Genomic DNA, 17537 nt, shown 5'->3' with positions numbered 1-17537 from the left:
CCATTACCTTCATGTGCTTCCTGTCTCATAGAAGTTAGAGGCAACGTAGAGCGAGAGAGTGGATGAATATTCAGTCCATGCAGCTGTGACAAGAGGAGAATCTGCCAATGATATACGGGGCCAAACTCACAGGACTTTACAAGCATCGCACATCAATAGTAATGGATAACAACTGATTGGGTACTGAGCAGGGCCACGGTAGTCCAAGTATTTATGCAAATTATAAAAATAAGCTTTGGTTTGGTGAGCAGGGTACAGGTTTCGTTGTAGCCCAAACCACTCACTGAGCCTCAACCCTATGTACCAAGGGCTTGGTGTATGTTTCAAATGGATCCCAATGGATCTGAGCTCATATGGGAAGGTGCCTTTAGAAGTCTGGAAAGACATGATGGATAGCAAGGACAGAAACATACTGTTACAGATCTTGGGAACAGATTGAATAAAATACAAGAATCAAGAAAGAAGATGGCCAGAAAATTTTCTTTATAGGAAGATTGTGTGGGAAAATAACAATGTGCCATGGGAAATAATACCAGTTGGATGGTTAGAACAAGTTATTAGATCCCTTATATTCACAGCACAATTAAATACCTGATTTGCTAGGCAAGAGAAAACCCAGTAGGAATATATATATATATATATATATATATATATATATATATATGGCAATGAAAAAAAAATTAAGATTTTGGGAATTCTTCAAGAATGTTATTCTAGGTAAAGAAAAGGTTAATGATAAATCATGTGGTCACAGATTAACTCAGTAAACAAATAATGAATTAACAAAGTATGGAACAGGAACCTGATTAGGAAAGAAAACATGTTGACAATAATGGTAATAAATTTGACCCAAATCAAAACAAAACCTGGCAGTTACTGTGCACTTTATGCTATGTGTTTTACATGCATTACCCTTACAATAACCTTATGACATCAGCATTTTTATTAGTACCATTTTACAGATAAGGAAACTGAAGCTTAAGAGATCATGTGACTCACCCAGGATCTCCTACAAGCTAATAGAATTGGGGTTTAAATCCAGATGGTTTAACTTTGGAGTGTACATGCTTGAGCACCATGTTATACAGCTAAGTGTTAAATTAATGGAAGTAGCCACAATTAATAAGAACACAGATGCAAGTACCAGACACATCAAATGTTGTACCACCTCTAGCCGCATAGAGAAAAGTCAGGATAAGGAGGCCTCTGATAGCGATGAGAAACCTGACCAGAATAGAGTGATGGAAATAATGAGATACAATGAAATACAAATACTCTTAAAATACAAATACTCTTAAAATATTTTACAGTGAGCAAGATTCATAATGAACAAAATAGAATGGACTTCCATTCCTGGCTTCATCATCTCTCTTTGGAATTGACAGAGAATAAGTTTGCTGTGTAGGCATTTCATGGTAATGACTTTACTATTATTAACAATGACAATAGTTCCAGGCAGTAGTTCATATTTGCATAGCAGCCTTCCACATAGGAGCAAAAGCACCCGGCAAACATTCTCATTTTTATTATTGATGGCTTAGATTAATAGAGCGCCTTTCTGTCAAAAAGCTCATTAATCCTTACACGGACTCTTGTGACACAAATAGGCAAGCAATCCATTTCTACATTTTACATATGGAGAAACCAAAGTCCAAGGACCTTTGTATAATTGCTTAGTAATACTGTGGCTGGGTCTACAATGAAATCATAAGGAACCAAGCATTCCTCTTCCTTACTGACTGAAGCGCTATCTCTTTTACAACTTCTTACTCTGAATTACCTGAAAGTGGGGGCCTTCTCTATCTACTGGAGCCTTCCGCACCGATTCTTACTACCTCTTCTTCAAGATGGATTCTCATTGCCTCCCTCACTCTAATAGATCAGGCTGCACCCATCCTCTCTCCTCCCCAAACCAGTCTCAATATTGCTCCCAGATTCATTTTCTTCAGCCTGCTCAGAAAACAGCAGTAGCTCTTCATTGTCTATGGAAACAGACCCACATTCCTTCATAGAAGGAATTTCACAGCCTCCCTTAGTCAGGCCCCAATCTTTTTCCCAGAGATTTCCCTGAATGCCATCTCCTCTGTGCCTAGGTCACACAAGCCTAACTTTCTGAACCCCAAAGCTCACTCTTCTCTTTTCTCACTCTGTTCCCTCTTCTAGAAGAAACCTTTCCAACTCCAACACTGACTACTAAAATTATCTTCACAATTCCACTCTGATGCTATCTCCTCCATGAATCCCTTCTAATACCTCAGTTGAAAATGGCTGCTCCCTCAAAGTCCACAATACCCATTTAACCTTTATCTGTTGCACTCCCCATATTCTACCTAGGGCTATTGTGACTTATGAAAGTACATCTGTCTTATTAGAATGTTCTATCCCTGACATTCACAGAGAGTCAACAATGTGTCAGGCCCTGTGACAGCTAGTAGGTAAAAAAGAGAAACAGATCTCTGCCTACACAGAGGTTATAATCTTATAGACTCTCTCATCTAGAGTTCCTCCTCTGAATGACCAAACACACTATTTCTCTGTTTTTCCGGGAATGTTACCATTCTATATCTTAAAAGAGATGTTAATTCATTACATAGAGTAAATGCTTTTTAGAAGTGGTTCTCCAAGCATAGTACACAGATACCCTGAAGGTCCCCAAGACTTTTTCAGAGGGGCCCCTGAGGTCAAAACTAACTCCAAATAATATTACGACACAGTTTGCCATTTTCACTCTCATTTTCTCTCATATGTACAGTAGAGTCCTCCAGAGGCTGCGTGATGTGTGATATAACAGCAGATTGAAGGCATAAGTAGATAAGAGAATTCAGCTGTCTTCTATTAAACCAGTCATTAAACAGATTTGCAAAAATGTAATACCATGCTTGTCACTAAGTTATTTTTGGTTAGTAAAAAGCAGTTTTCATTAAAAGATACATTCTAGATATTTTATTTAACATATGTAACAGTTTACTGTTGTTAATTCTTAATTACCTAAATATTTCAAATTGATATCTTAATTTCTGACATGGTAAATACCAATGGATATAATAATTGTCAAGTGTGTAAAGGAATCGTGAGACCACAAAGTCTGAGAATTGCTGCACTGGGACACATGTCTTTCTGTGGAACCCCAGTTGAGAATGTCTGGGCGATAGGTGAATCGTTTGTAATTGCACTGTTCCCTGAACTCACCTCTGTTAAAGCAACTATCTATCCTATGTATGAGATGAATTTATCTCTGATGCTGCAGTGCTAGGTGGAAGCCAGTAAATACCTGAGGGAGAAAGGAAAGAAGGAAGGAGGGAAAGGAAGGAGAGAGCATGGCAGGGAGAGAGGAAGGGAAAAAGGAAGGAAAAAAGGAGGGAGGGAGGGAGGGAAAAAGGGAAGAATTGTGTCTTTTTCATTCTTCAAAGATTCTACCACAGTAATCTGCCCACTGAAAATATCTATTAAACTTCATGTAAATGTGTTGTATTGATATAATATCTAAGGTGACTAAGACACCAATAGTTTCATCTAATGTGTTGGTAAATCCCAATACAGCTTAGAAACCATGATTTTAAAGACAAATTGTTAAAGAATCCTCTCATAAATAAATCAATAAACAAACCTTTATGCACACTAGTCCTTCACTATCAGAGGATAATTTTAGGATAAAGAAAGATACAAATTAGGGAAATAGATGCAGTCAATTTGGTTGCCTATGCATAAATTGTCTTCCTTATGGATAATAAAGTCTCAATAATTAGAAGTTACTTCCTATAACTAAAATATATTATCTCTAGATTTAGAGTGAGAATAGGTAGAATTAAGGCAAAGATAATAAAAGGGGGAGGGTCAAAGCAAAAATTGGGCATAGGTAAGCCTGTGTTCAAGATCCTTCTAAGCCTCCATCTGGCCTATTCTTTCCTTTCAGCTGTCCATGAAACAGCTTTTCATCCCTATGAAGTTCCTTCACTGACCAAGGCTACCCTCACCAAGGTACTCCACTTGGCCTGGCTTTTTGGGTATTATTCCATGCTTTAATTCAATCTATACAATTTAATCCATATAATGTGTACAGTTAAAAAGAAATTTAAACATCATCTATCACAACTCCCTCGTACACAGTTGAAATTCAGCTAGGTTAAGACTTGCCCGAAGGAATATTAATTCATGACAAAGCTGCAATGAGACTCTAATATCAAGTTCTCTTCCTTTTCCAGAAACAATATAATGAAAATTTTAAAATAATCTGCTAAACCCCTAAGAAAGCACTCTCTTTCAGACCAGTCTTGATTCTTTCCCCATGTAAAAACCTTTCCTATATATTCCATTTCCTTAGTCTCCTATGTTAATGCATTAAGACATTTATCCAAGTGTGGATGTTATCTAGATTCAAAATCCATCAACACCAATTCACACCTTAACTCAAGTTAGTTTATCAGGTTAGCTAGCCAACCACTTTACCTCATAACATTTCCTTTTTTTTTTTTTTGGCCGTTGCATGGCTTTCAGGATCTTAGTCCCCTGACCAGGGATTGAACCCGGGACCCAGCAGTGAAAGCACCAAGTCCTAACCACTGGACCAATAGGGAATTCCCATAACATTTCCATTTTAATAGGAACAGTCTTCAACCAAAGGAGTAAGTGGAAATTTCACACATCATATCTGGTTCAGAAACAGAGAGAGCTGAGAACCAGAGAGCATTTTGTCTCCTTAAAACACGACACAGCGTCAGATATCTATACTTAGGACCAAGACTAGAAAAGAAGGTCAGCATATGAGATTTGATTGCCTGTGATGTTCCACATTGCTGACCTGAACCCTGATGGGCAAGAGCATAGTCAACAGACACATGACATGATACATTTGGCTGAAACTCATAAAAACTGAAAAACAGCTTAAATTAATTGTTTCCTACCCACTATTTCACATAGTTTTTGCCTAATACAATTTATTCAATCTTTTTTGGGGGGAAGGGGAAGGGGGGGAGTGTACTATCTTTAAATCTTAATAAACTAAATTCCAAAGCAGAATTATGTGGATTCTTAAGGTTTATAAATGACTTTCTAAAAACAATACTGTCAAGGTTATCCATTCTCAAGTTTAAAGGCATTTGAAAGTGGGCCTCCAGGATTAAAAGCACCAAAAAACCAACTAGAGCTTCCAAAAGAACAACTAGAAAGAAAACTTTGAAGTATCTGGCATATATAAATTCTGGCATCTACACCATAAATAATACATTATCACATGTAATGAATACTGTTAAATTGTAGACTAAATTTTCCAGTAAGCCCTAATATGAGAAGGTTTCTTATGTTAATCACATCTTCATTAATATCACATACTTTTATTTTAATAGTAGTTCCTCTGATACTATTTATCAGAATATGGAGAATTCTTTATGAAGAATCTGAAATATCCTAAAATTTATGCTGACTCATTCTTCAGCTAAGTTCCAGGAAAACAGTATGATTTCCCTGATCTGACATCAAATTCTTGGGACCTCTCAAATCTATCTTCCTAAGAGATATAGCTTGAGGTACCACCAATCAGTGGCCTTTAAAAGGTCTACTTATGTTGGTCTTACTAAAGTTAAATAGCCCTAAGGATTTAGTTTCCCACCTTGGTAACTTGCAGCCATGGAGAAGCAAGACAAAGCAGCACTATAATGACATATTTCTGAATATTCTCTTATTCATCCCATGTATAAGATATTTGGTTCCACAAACCTGTTATGCTCACTTCTATCACTTTTTACTTTGATTATGCTGCTATCATTTCTTGGAATCCCTGTTCTTACCCTTAACTTGAAACCATGTCAATGTTTAAGGCTCCATTTAGGTCCAACTTTTACCTTTAATTCTGAAAAGGATACGACATAGGAATAAAAAAGGAAGTGCTCCAGAGTTGGATTCCCTCGGGCTACCACCACGAGCTGCATGACCTAGGGCAAGTTACTAAGCCTCCTATGTTTCAGTTTCATGATTTGTAAAATAGAAATGCTCAGTGGGATTTCTATAAAGATTAAATGAATCAGTGCATGGAAAGTGCCTTGAACAGTGTGTGGCACAAAATAATCACTCAATAAATGTTATCCACTATTATAAGCTTTATTATAACTCTCATTCTTCCCACACCTCTCTGAACATATATAGACTCATAATTCATAAGGACCTTAAACCCTAGAGGCCACTTTGTTCAATCTCCCACATAAAGTAGTACATTTGGTCAACCATGAAGACAGTTAAATACTTGCAGTGCTGGAAAGTTTGCTACTTTTCAAAAAGCACAGACTGACAAACAAACCTAATAATCAGAAAGTTCCTTTATATAAAGTGCCTACTCTCCACTCACAGGTCTGTAACTTCTGTCTCCAGTACAACTTCAAAATAAACCTGCATCCTCTATCTCCTTTCACAAAATATTCCGAACAGTCTGTGATGAGTTAAAAGGACAGTAAGACATTTTGTTTAGAAAAGTAAAACAAATTTTGGCAAAATTTACTCAACAACAATAACAAAATTAAGAAATTTTGGTAAAATTAAGAAATTAAGGTAATCCTTGCTTCTGAGGGATTTGGCAACAATATTCACATTTATCACCCAATCTATTTAAAAAAATTGTAGACTCTCTGTCAGGCTGTCAGGCTGCTTTCCAGATTATATCCAGACTCTCCGTCAGGCTGTCAGGCTGCTTTCCAGATTATATCCAGAGGTACAATATTTGGTGCATTATTTTGTAGTCTAGTTATTTCTCTACAAAGTCCCTTTGGCTATGTTTTTTCTCCTTGTAATTTTCATTTTCCTGCCTCTGTTTCTATCTATCTATCTGTCTGTCCATCTATCTATCTAGATAGATAGATGTATCTTGCTCTTTCTTCTTTCTTTTGTCAACCATTCAACACATATTCATGCAGTACTACCAAGTATCAGGCACTGTGCTAGGCATGGAAAAGTCAAAGATAATTAGATTTGGCTCAAATTACTCACAGGTTAAGGTGGAGAGACAGAAACATAAACAGTTAATAAAACACACTGGTAATGCAGTGAGATAGACATGCATAGGCTACGGTGGGAACACCAGGAAGGAATGCCTAATGGAAGGAGTCAGGAAAAGTTTCTGGAAGGAGATAACATCTGATGAAGTCTAAAGTGAGTCTAAGCAGCACTTCCAAACACTAAATCACTTGAGAATCTTGTTTGAAAGATTCTGAGTCAGTAGATGTAGGTGGGACTTGAGATGCTGCAGTTCTAATCAAGTTCCCAGATAATGTCTGTGCTGCTGGTCCCCAGATCCCTCTTTGAATCGCAAAGGTCTTAAATGATGAATAATGACTAAGTAAAGGAGGGGTGGGGTGAGTACAGGCGGAATAGACAGTATGAAGTAAATCACAGAGGTAAGAAACACTTGAGTGCATGATAAGACTGAAGCACACTGGTGTCCCCAGGCAATTCGAGAGATCATCAATTCCTAAACTGGAGGTGGATGGGAGTATGGTATATTTTAAGTAGAAGGGAATTTATTACATAGGCCGCAGAGCATATCAAAGTAAGCAGGGCAGTCACATGGTAACAACTGCAAATAAGAGCTGGTAGAATCATGAGCAAGAAGATAATATGCTAGACTACTTTAAGTAAGCCTGCTAACAATGATAATGAGGCCTAATTTTGGCTGTAGCAACAGATTTATTTCAAAGGAAACTGATGTGAGAAATGTTTAAGAGATAAAGTAAGTTGATTTTATTTTAACTTATTAATGTAAAAAATCAAGCAAGTTGCTATTTCTTTGCATTCGTTGCCAGCTTGGTGTCTATTCTTAACCTAACAGTAACATATGATCTTGAACAAGACACTTAACCTCTTTTCACACCAAGTTCCACATTTTAAAACAGTAAAGAGTTGACCCCAAAAAACACTGTGGTCTCTTTAAACCCTAAACTTTATAATACTGTGAATTAACTTCATCTCTCATTGAATCATGGAATCATAAAACATATTCTTAAAACTACCACAACACCTGGAATATAAATATACATTGTATGACTAATATTGAATCTACCTAGCCAACAGGCCTTAAAACTTGAGACTTCTAAAATCCTCCCTCTTCTTCACCCATGACGTTCATTACTGAGTCTAGCTGCTTTGTACTTATGTCCTACTGATGATTCTTTGGTTTGTGCCCTTATTATTTTTTAGCTGAATTCCTGCAATAGCACCTTACAAGTTCTCTCTGGCTCTAATCTAATCTCTTTCCAGACACTATCCAAGAAATTGAAGACCTCTGGAGTCAGAAAGACCTGGGCTTAAATGCTAAATCCACTGTTTCATAGTTGTGTGATTGTTAGCAAGCTATTTAACCTCTCTAAACCTGAGTTTCCTTATCTATGAATCATAAGGTTGATATGAAGATTAAATGTAAAGTGCTTAGCACAGTGCTTAATACACAGTAAGAACTCAATAAATGCTAGTTATTATTTTGAAAGACAAGTCTCATAAAGACTTGAGCAGGCACTTTACAAAAGAGGAAGATCAAATAGCCAATAAAAAATGAAAAGATGTGCTTTTTATTAGTAGTCAGCACAATGCAAATTAATACTTCCATGAGTACAATTAGGTACCCACCTGATCAGCAAATTTTAAGAACTTAAAAAACAAGTATTGGTGAGGATATAGAGCTTCTTATATATTGCTGATGGAAATATAAATTGAGGCAACCAATTGAGGAAAACATTTGGCATTATTTAGAAAAACTGAATGTGCACATACCCCCAAACTCAGGAGTTCCTTTCCTTGATGTGTATACTAGAGAAGCTCTTATACATGTATACTAGAATCTATGAGCAATAATATATGTGCATAAAAAGTATCATATGTATATTTAATATTATTATATGTAAAGGTATTTATTTAACATTTACTTAGTACATAAATAACTCTGGTTATTTTATATATATATATATATATATATATATATATATATACACACAGACACACACACACACACACACACACACATAAGTAATATAGAAATAATCCAAATGTCTATCATAATAATGGCTAAGTAAATTTGGATATATTCATAGAGTAAAATACTACATAAGTTACATGAATAAACTACATACATCAACATGGAAGAATCTTACAGTGTTTCAAAAAATCAGGTGATTAAGAATATATCACTATATACTACTATGATTACAAGATTGAAAACCTACAAAGAAAAGTAAGAGAATAAGCGCGACAAAAGGCAGGGTAATGGTTACCTCTAGCGGGAAAGGAAAAGCATGTGATCTTAAAGGAGCACAAAGGGCTTTCTGGGAGTCTGCTCCTTAATATGAATGGTGGTTATGTGAGGTTTGCTTTATAATTATTCCTTAAACTGCATTTGTTTTATACACTCTTCTAGGTACATGATATTTACTAAAAAATAAATTTCATCATGTCATTCTACTTAAAATCTTTCAAAGCTTCTTCATTTTGGAATAAAATACAAACTCCTTAGCTCTGTTTAAAAGATCCTTCATGATATATCTCCTGTACTCCTCTTCAGCTTTATCTCTACCACCCCCATTTATGCCCCAGCATAGTAAATAGCATCTAGTGCTCCAAACACCCAGGCTCTCTCAAGTTGCTGGGCCCTTGAAAAATGTTCTCACTGCTCCCCTTCTTCTAGCTAACCTCTTATTGCCCTTAGCATTCAGCTAAAATATCACTCCCCCTGGGAAGCCTTCCTTAACAAATCCCCATCCGATCTGTCTTAGACTCTCCTCTGCTGCACTTCCTTTATCACCCAATGTCCACCCATTTAATAGCAGTGGATAAGTACCACACTCTTTAGAAATAACTCCCTTTTTTAATGGCATACTTTATCATAAGTGCCACATTCTTTAAACATAGCTCCTTTAAGGCAGGTACTGTCTTTTTCAGCTGTCCCAAGAGCTAAGGATGATATCTACACCATGGATTCTCAATAAATGTTTGCTTAATGAATATATGTTTAAGATGGGGCAATATATGTTTTCTACATCACTGGGAGGCACACATAACTCAAAATATTAAGTTCAGCCATAAAAAATCACCCTTCTTTTAAATTGAAATTGTTGATTACTGGCAATTACATATGATTCTCAGTCATAACAAACACATTTAATACATATTGATTACGCACAGCATAGTGATGACTATTATATCTGCTTTCTCAATATAATTATAAGCAGACTGTAATGAGAATCATGATGTGAAGAAAGTATAGGGTTAATTTCATCAGTGCTCTGCAGTTATGGGCTATGCATTGATTCATAGGGCAGCCTACATACTCAGAGTTATATAAGCCACTAAACAAATGAAAGAGAGATATTGATCACTAGTTCAAAACAGCTTCTTTTGGAGTCTTACAAGCACCACTGTCATACTCTTATTTCTCAAAGATGTTGTTTGACGGATTATAACTAGTTCATCTCTGCTGGAATCTATTTATTATTGACATTGGTGACTATGAAGCATCAAGTATTTGATTAAAAAATATACTCTGCCTGCGTGTGCTGATATTTTATAAAATAAGAAGATTTTAAAATTATTCCAACTAGCAAAGCAACTGGATCTATTTTTAATACTGTTTTTATTAAGCAAAAAATTTGTAGGCTAAAATGTCCACAAATTGAGCTTTATAAAACTGTGATGTTGATTTCTCTTCCCTTATGTCTAAAGATCTAAATGTTATGTTAATATATATTACATATGCCCTATATATACATATATATATTCCTAAAAGGAATTAAGCATTATAATTTAGCTCAGAACCAATTCTTCTACTAGAGAGGATGAATCAGTAAAATATAGAATTATGCTGCAAATAATAAAAGCCACTGAAAAATACTGTTACCCAACTGTTATGCAGCCTCATGAAATTATTCATTGCAGTCACCTTACTTAAGCTGGTATCATCCAGGGTGGTAGCATCATGGTGTTATACGATGCACTTATGCACCTAAAGACCTGTAGCTCCTGCATGTGGTATTAATAGCACCACACCATCAGTTAAGCTTTCTGTCCTGTTGACTTTCACTTCTTTAGTTGACATTATTTGGAGCAGTATTTCTTTCCGATCTATACACTAAATCACATGCACTATTTAAATTGGTTATATAGATCACATGTTTCCTGCTAAGGAACATTTTTAAATTTGCAACTCACCACTGCTTGTATGGTTTCTCATCTACAGGAAATGGGTCTAATTCAACAGCTTCTTGCCTGAGTTGCCATAACAAAGATCTGAGATGGTCCTGCTGTTGGTGTTTCTCAAGCTAGCCTAAAATCAAAGCAAAAACACAGCCAAGTTTGATTTTAACATTTCAATAAGAATTTCACCTGCATTTAGAAAATCAAAACACTGCCAAAGACAATGGGTGATGGCTGATGGGACACAGGGGGAGGGAATAAAACATCTCAAGGTAGTTCACTCTGTTCAAATTTATCACAAACACAAGAACTTGGTTGTTACCGACACCAGAATAGTTGGAATTTTACAATCTGAATATAAGCCCAATTAGTAATTGTTACCTTGGTTGATATGGATTGGTTTTGTGTTAGGAGGCACCCTATTCAGCTTCAACTGCGACAGCTCCCTGTTAACATGTTTGCACAGTCTGCTTCTCATTTAAAAACAATGGGTTCATTTGGAACAGTGGGTTACAGAGTTATGGCTAAAGGAGAAGTTTGGAAATCTCTGAAGTATATGAAGTAAAATAAAACTACACTGAAGTTGGTCTGAAGCTAGAAAGAGACCTGTTATGTATGTTTTTCCATAATCTGATCTAGTTACAAAAGTAGTTTGTAACTTCAGTCTGTTACTGTTACTTTTCGACATTATACCGGACCAATTCTCCAAGACTGTTCCAGTTTCCAATGTTCTACCCATTATCAACCCACAGCTTTTGATTTCTAGTTTGGAAAAGTATGGTCACCATGCCCCAAATAAACGTCCTCTGTGCTCCAATAAGAGTCCCTTTCCAGGCCAAGTGCTTACAATTGCTGCTGCTGGAATCCCTCCCACACCACATCTTCCTGCCCTCCCCGCAACAATCCCAGTGTGGCCTACCACCATTTCAGAGGAGGTAAATGTCTTTCTCCTCTGAATTCCTATTATATGTATTGAGTATGGACACTTGATCATATACCATCTTTGTTATTTAACCTCATCTCCCTAAATGACTATAAGCTCCCAAATGGCAGAAACTGTGTTACAGTTTCCCAAACTCTTTCACCCATAGTATTTAGAGAACTATGTGCATGGGAGACATTCGTTCAAGGAATATTGATTGTGCCCCTACTATGCACCAGGCAGACACAGTCAGTCCCTGACAGAGATTATAATTTAGTAGTGAATACAGGAAGCCCCGGAATAAGCAATTACACACACACACACACACAATGTAGAAAAAATCCTGTTTATTATGGTGCATATGGGGTTTTGGAGTAACTATGGGTTAAAAACGTTTCTAAGGAAACTTCAGTCCTTTCTTTTTCCATTCAAAACTTTAATTTCCATTCCTAGGAGCATTAGTTCTATAAGCCTATGAGTTTTACATCTCATAGTCACCAGGGATAAGATCAGTGAGAAAGGCCATAGTGGCTTGTTATGAATCTAAAATGTCAATTCAACTAGAAAATCCTTTATCAAAAATAATCCTAAACTTGCAGTCCACTTTTCAAACTAAAAATGTTTCTTTCAATTTAAGGATTTTCAATATCACCTGAAGTCTCCATTTAGAGTTTCTACCAAGATTCACAATTAGAAATGGAGTTCTCTTCCATTAAATAGAGGGGGGAGAAACAGAACCTGAAACATAGAGATTTTCTTATAACTTGGTTATGAGAATATGTACAGATAGGTAAATTTCTGAAAATCCAAGCTCCAATTCTAAATTACAATTTCTCTTTCAATCAATATGCAGCAAGATCTTTTATCTGAATCAGCAGCAGTGTCTCATCTCAGATTTATGTAATGCAACAAATATCTCTAATATGCTAAAAAAAATGGATTTTGTTCTTTATCAATAAGCATCTCCCCCAGTAGTCTATAGGCCCAACTTTTTCCATGAATCCTTGGTCCTCAGAAGAAGGTGTAAGAGATGCAAGCATGGTATGGTAGGAAGGAAGCACTCAGCCTACAACAAATACAGCATTGTACTCCTTTCTTGTCATTCCTGGACACTTTGTGCCTCTTTTTTGCATAAGTGTTGCAGTGTCCAACCAAAAGCTTAAAAGAGACAGCAAGAGGAAATAGTAGGGGCAACAGAGAAAGAATCTAAAATGCCAATTTGTTACTTCTTATTCTAATTGAAGGAGTCCATTATTCTCATTAGCACCTAGGCAATCATTCAATTTGAACACACCAATTCCATGTAAAGTCTTATAGCTACAAATGTGACCTACAGCCAGAAGTAGAGCAGGAAGAGAGAGCATCTGCCCTCATAGTTAACAAGAAAAACCCAATTCGTCTTTATCCATCATCAGTATTAAAAGACTTTTCCACTAAGATTCATTTACATAAAGTCACACACACACGCACAAAAAAAACCTTTAAATATGGGAGGCTTTACCTTTAAATATGGGAGGCTTTTTCACATTACTTAAATTAGGCAGATTCCTTTTGCTAATGATATTCCTATAGGATACACTAACAAGGGAAATCCTATGAATTTTCCTGTAATTTTAAAATCTACATATATTTTATGGCATCCACCATCAATTCTCAGTTCATTTTAACCTTGAAAATTATTGACCGTGTATTCTGAAACCATTAAATACAAATAGCTGCAGACGTACCAGACAATGACAGCAAAAACACACTTGGTCCCTCTGGGATCTGTTCATGAGCCCCGGCTTCCCGCATGGCAAACACACTCCTCCCCACAGCAGATGCTGTTCTGGGGCAGGCAAGCAGGAAGCCGGAAGCAGCTGATTTTTCCCACTCTGCATATCATTTCTTACTGCCCATCATCAAGAATCTTTTTACCAAAACTGTGAAGATTTTATAACACCAGGAGATTGTCAAATTAAAGATTCCTTGCAATAACAAGAGGGAGTGATGCACAAATGAGGAAGCATGCAGACTCTTTAATACCTAAGGTCATACCACCTTTGTCATTGGATTTTCCAGTGCTGTTGTGAAGGAGAGAAAATCCAGCTTGCTTTTTGTGATAAAATAAACTAATCTAGGACTTTATATCAATTTTAAGAGTGAGATCAAGGTAGAGGGAATACGTACCAGAGACAGCAAAACTGCTACATCCAAACTGTCCGGCCCCAATAATCCAATGGCTCCAAAGTGGAGTCGGAAGCTTGCGAGCTCATTCATGAGCATGAGCATCACTGTCTATATTTATAACACAAAAATTCACCCAAGGCAGAAAATTTACAGAAGCCTCTCTGAGAGAAATGGCCTTTCCTGCAACCATTTTAATACATGGATCATGGATTCTGTGAGGTCTTTCAGGGTCTGACAACTAGCAGACTAGGGACAGAGGGAGAAATTGGATATTGGGTTGGCAATGCCTGGTGCACTTAGACCCAATTTCCTTCAGTCTGAACTGTGGCCTGTCCCATAGGACTTAGCCTGACTCTATCCAGTTTGTTCATAAAAGTTATTGTCAACACACCAAAGCAGGCAGGGCTGCTGTAAAGACACTGTCAGGCTCTGCAGCAAAGACAGCCCATGTAAACAACCTTGTGATTGCTTCAGAGCCAACTGCCATGGGATAAGCCATTCTTTTTCTGTGGTTAAATTACAGTACCCTAGGAAATTATGCCTTTAAGGGGGTAAAAACAGAGACTCAGTCTCTAGACTTAAAGGGAGAGGGAAAAGAGAAATATATATATGTAATTTTCTTTAAATAGCTCTAGTCTTGATTTACTTGAAGATTTTCCAATAAATCACATTTATTTTGCTGCAGGCACAAATACATAAATTCTGCTAAATACATTGCCATGCTCATTTTTGATGATATATCTTTTTCTCTCAAATGAGCTCTGACATTTCTAGGGGACACAGTATCCCAGTACAGAGTACCTGGGAACCATGCCATGAAGAAAAAAAAAAAAAAAAAAATGCTGCCTGCTGTGACTAGATCACTTTCTTAAAGGGACCCCTTACCTATGCAACTGCAGTGCCAATGTTTTATCTCTAACCTGACCCCCGTTCTGTGTTCCTCTTCCCAGCCCAAATTTAGCCTAGAGCGTCTCTGCAAGAGTAATGCCATTAGTTTTCCAACTAAAAATACCACTCCTGAACTAAAATATGTAAATATGCCCCAAAATACTTATTTAAGCTACATCTCTCAGGAAGTAAACTTGAATAACTTAAACTCTGCATATCTTAAAGATGTGATTTTTTAATGTTTTACGGAACCCATGGCATTTCTTAGATCTGGGACTGAGGTCAGCACTTCTAACAAGTACAGCTGTTTCTCATTCTCTCTCTCTCTCTCTCTCTCTTTCTGTCTCTCTGGTTTTCTCTTCCCTTCTGTAGCTCTGCATTGGTCTAAAAATCCCTGGTCACAGTAAAAATGCTCCCTCCCACCCTCTGCCAAACCTCACTCCAAACAGAAAGGTTTCAACATGCCCAAGTCTGGGGAGAGATGCTCCGCAGAGAAGGAAAGGCTGGTGGCTTCTTGCCTCAGAGGTAGTTCACTTCATTAACCTCCTATCCACCCCATCTCTGCCCCCCTCTTCCATGCTCACTCTCCCACCCCACCAGAAACAATCAATAGACATCACCCCCACCCTCCAGATAAAACAGGTTAGAACCCAAAATGAGCAAAGAGCCACCTACCATTCCGTGCTTGAGAACTACGATCCTGATCCAGCAGTGTTTGCCCCAGAAATCCTCCCTACTTGTTTTTCATTAACCACATTCCAAACTGTAATAAGGAATAGATTCTTTGGAGGTGGGGAAATTGTTTAAAATTAATGATGGACAGGTGATTTCCAAGAAAAGCCAATCCTAAAGTCACTCAAGCCCCTAGGAATTGAGGGGTGAGGAGAAAAAAGGAATAGTGTAAAAATGAAAAAGGAAAGGAAAAAGGTAAGCATATAACAAGCACCAACCACCCCCATAAAAATAAAAAGAGAAGGGGAGGTTTTAAAAAAAGGAGAAGAAGAAGAAGAAGAAGAGTGGCTTGCTGAATCACCCTCTTTCACTGTCTGGAAACCATTGTGCAGCGTGATGCTGCCTGTACCATTGTGGAACCTACCAGAGGAGACAGACAGAGGGCTTGGGGAATGGGGTTGCTATGGCAACCAAAAGGAGCACACGTGACGTCAAAGCCCAGAGAGGTCTAGGGAGGGGTAAGAGGGAGAAAGGAAAAGAGGAAAAAGTCTATGTGCGGCTACAGCTACTGTGTTTTCCAATGAAAAGAGGACCAGGTAAAGTGGAAAGGGACAGGGTTCGTTGGCAGCTATTATTAGCAGCTACGACATCAGGCAGCCAGTCTGCACACCCGGGAGCTGCACAACCGGGAGAAACAACCCCACTCCATGCAGCCCTAGCTCAGCACACAGCAGGGCTGAGAAACAAATTCTTGCAGACCAAAACACCATTGGAAATATAGTCAATCTGTGCTTTTCAACCAGCTCAGCTTTTTGCAAACAGCACAAAGAGAGATATGGAGTATCTCTAAATGTCAAAACAAACAAGAATGTAATAACCTCAGAAGCAAAGTAAGCATTTGGTTCCCACCTGGACTACAGAGGTCATTTGAACGGCACAATTCCTCTTCTCTGTTTCCTTATCTTTCATAAAAATCCTGAATAAATACCCACTAAACCAAACGCAGCAAACTGATTCTTAGATTGTAATTTGAATGTGGAAAGAAAATACCAATAGTTTGAGTTAACAAATGAGGGTTCTTTTTTTTTTTAATTGGGATAATTCTTTAGGAAATGGATGCAAATTGTTAGAGTACTATTTGGGACAGATATCTCAATTTTATTTAAGTAATCTGTCCTGTCTTTGACTGTTAGAGTATATTTTTAAGTCTCCATATAGTTTGCTAAATGTTAAATATAGATGTTTAAATATAGATGTCATAGGGCTTCCCTGGTGGCGCAGTGGTTGAGAGTCCGCCTGCCGATGCAGGGGGCACGGGTTCGCGTCCCGGTCTGGGAACATCCCACATGCCGCAGAGCGGCTGGGCCCATGAGCCATGGCCGCTGAGCCTGCGCGTCCGGAGCCTGTGCTCCGCAACGGGAGAGGCCACAACAGTAAGAGGCCCGCATACCGCAAAAAATAAAAAAATAAAAAATATATATATATATACATATATAGATATAGATGTCATAGGTTCTTAAATATAGAATGTTAATCTATAAATATTAGTTCTCTAGAATGAGAGCTCAGAACAGTGGACTACTTCCACTATTCTTTTTTAATTACCAAAATTTTTTAACTGTTTAAAAATATTTTTCTACTTAAGGGAAATTTTCACTACATATATGGCCTAACCAGCCTCAACCCTTGGGCTTCTCAAGTTACATAATTGAATCAAATTCCTTTT

The 17537-nt window shown here is 37.4% G+C and overlaps 1 protein-coding gene across 3 annotated transcripts in view; it reads right to left on the bottom strand.

The window, feature by feature from the left end:
- The window catches only part of MAPK10 (mitogen-activated protein kinase 10), a 351818-nt gene extending 335539 nt beyond the window's left edge, over positions 1 to 16279 (bottom strand). For 2 of the 3 annotated variants that reach the window (XM_029236032.1, XM_029236029.1), the window contains exons 1-2: positions 15815 to 16279; positions 11176 to 11290 (exon numbers count right to left, since the gene is read on the bottom strand). The gene's annotated coding sequence lies outside the window, so the exon portion shown is untranslated. Of the gene's footprint in view, positions 1 to 11175; positions 11291 to 14251; positions 15049 to 15814 lie in introns of those variants that run through there. The other variant, XM_029236033.1, reaches the window with a different exon arrangement.
- Positions 16280 to 17537: the final 1258 nt, after the last annotated feature.

The sequence above is a fragment of the Monodon monoceros genome, unplaced genomic scaffold (genome assembly GCF_005190385.1).
Source record: "Monodon monoceros isolate NGI ecotype Baffin Bay Population unplaced genomic scaffold, NGI_Narwhal_1 Super_Scaffold_20, whole genome shotgun sequence".
Lineage (NCBI taxonomy): Eukaryota > Metazoa > Chordata > Mammalia > Artiodactyla > Monodontidae > Monodon > Monodon monoceros.
Note: the sequence above shows the minus strand (reverse complement) of the source record. Positions and strands in the feature narration are given on the sequence as shown.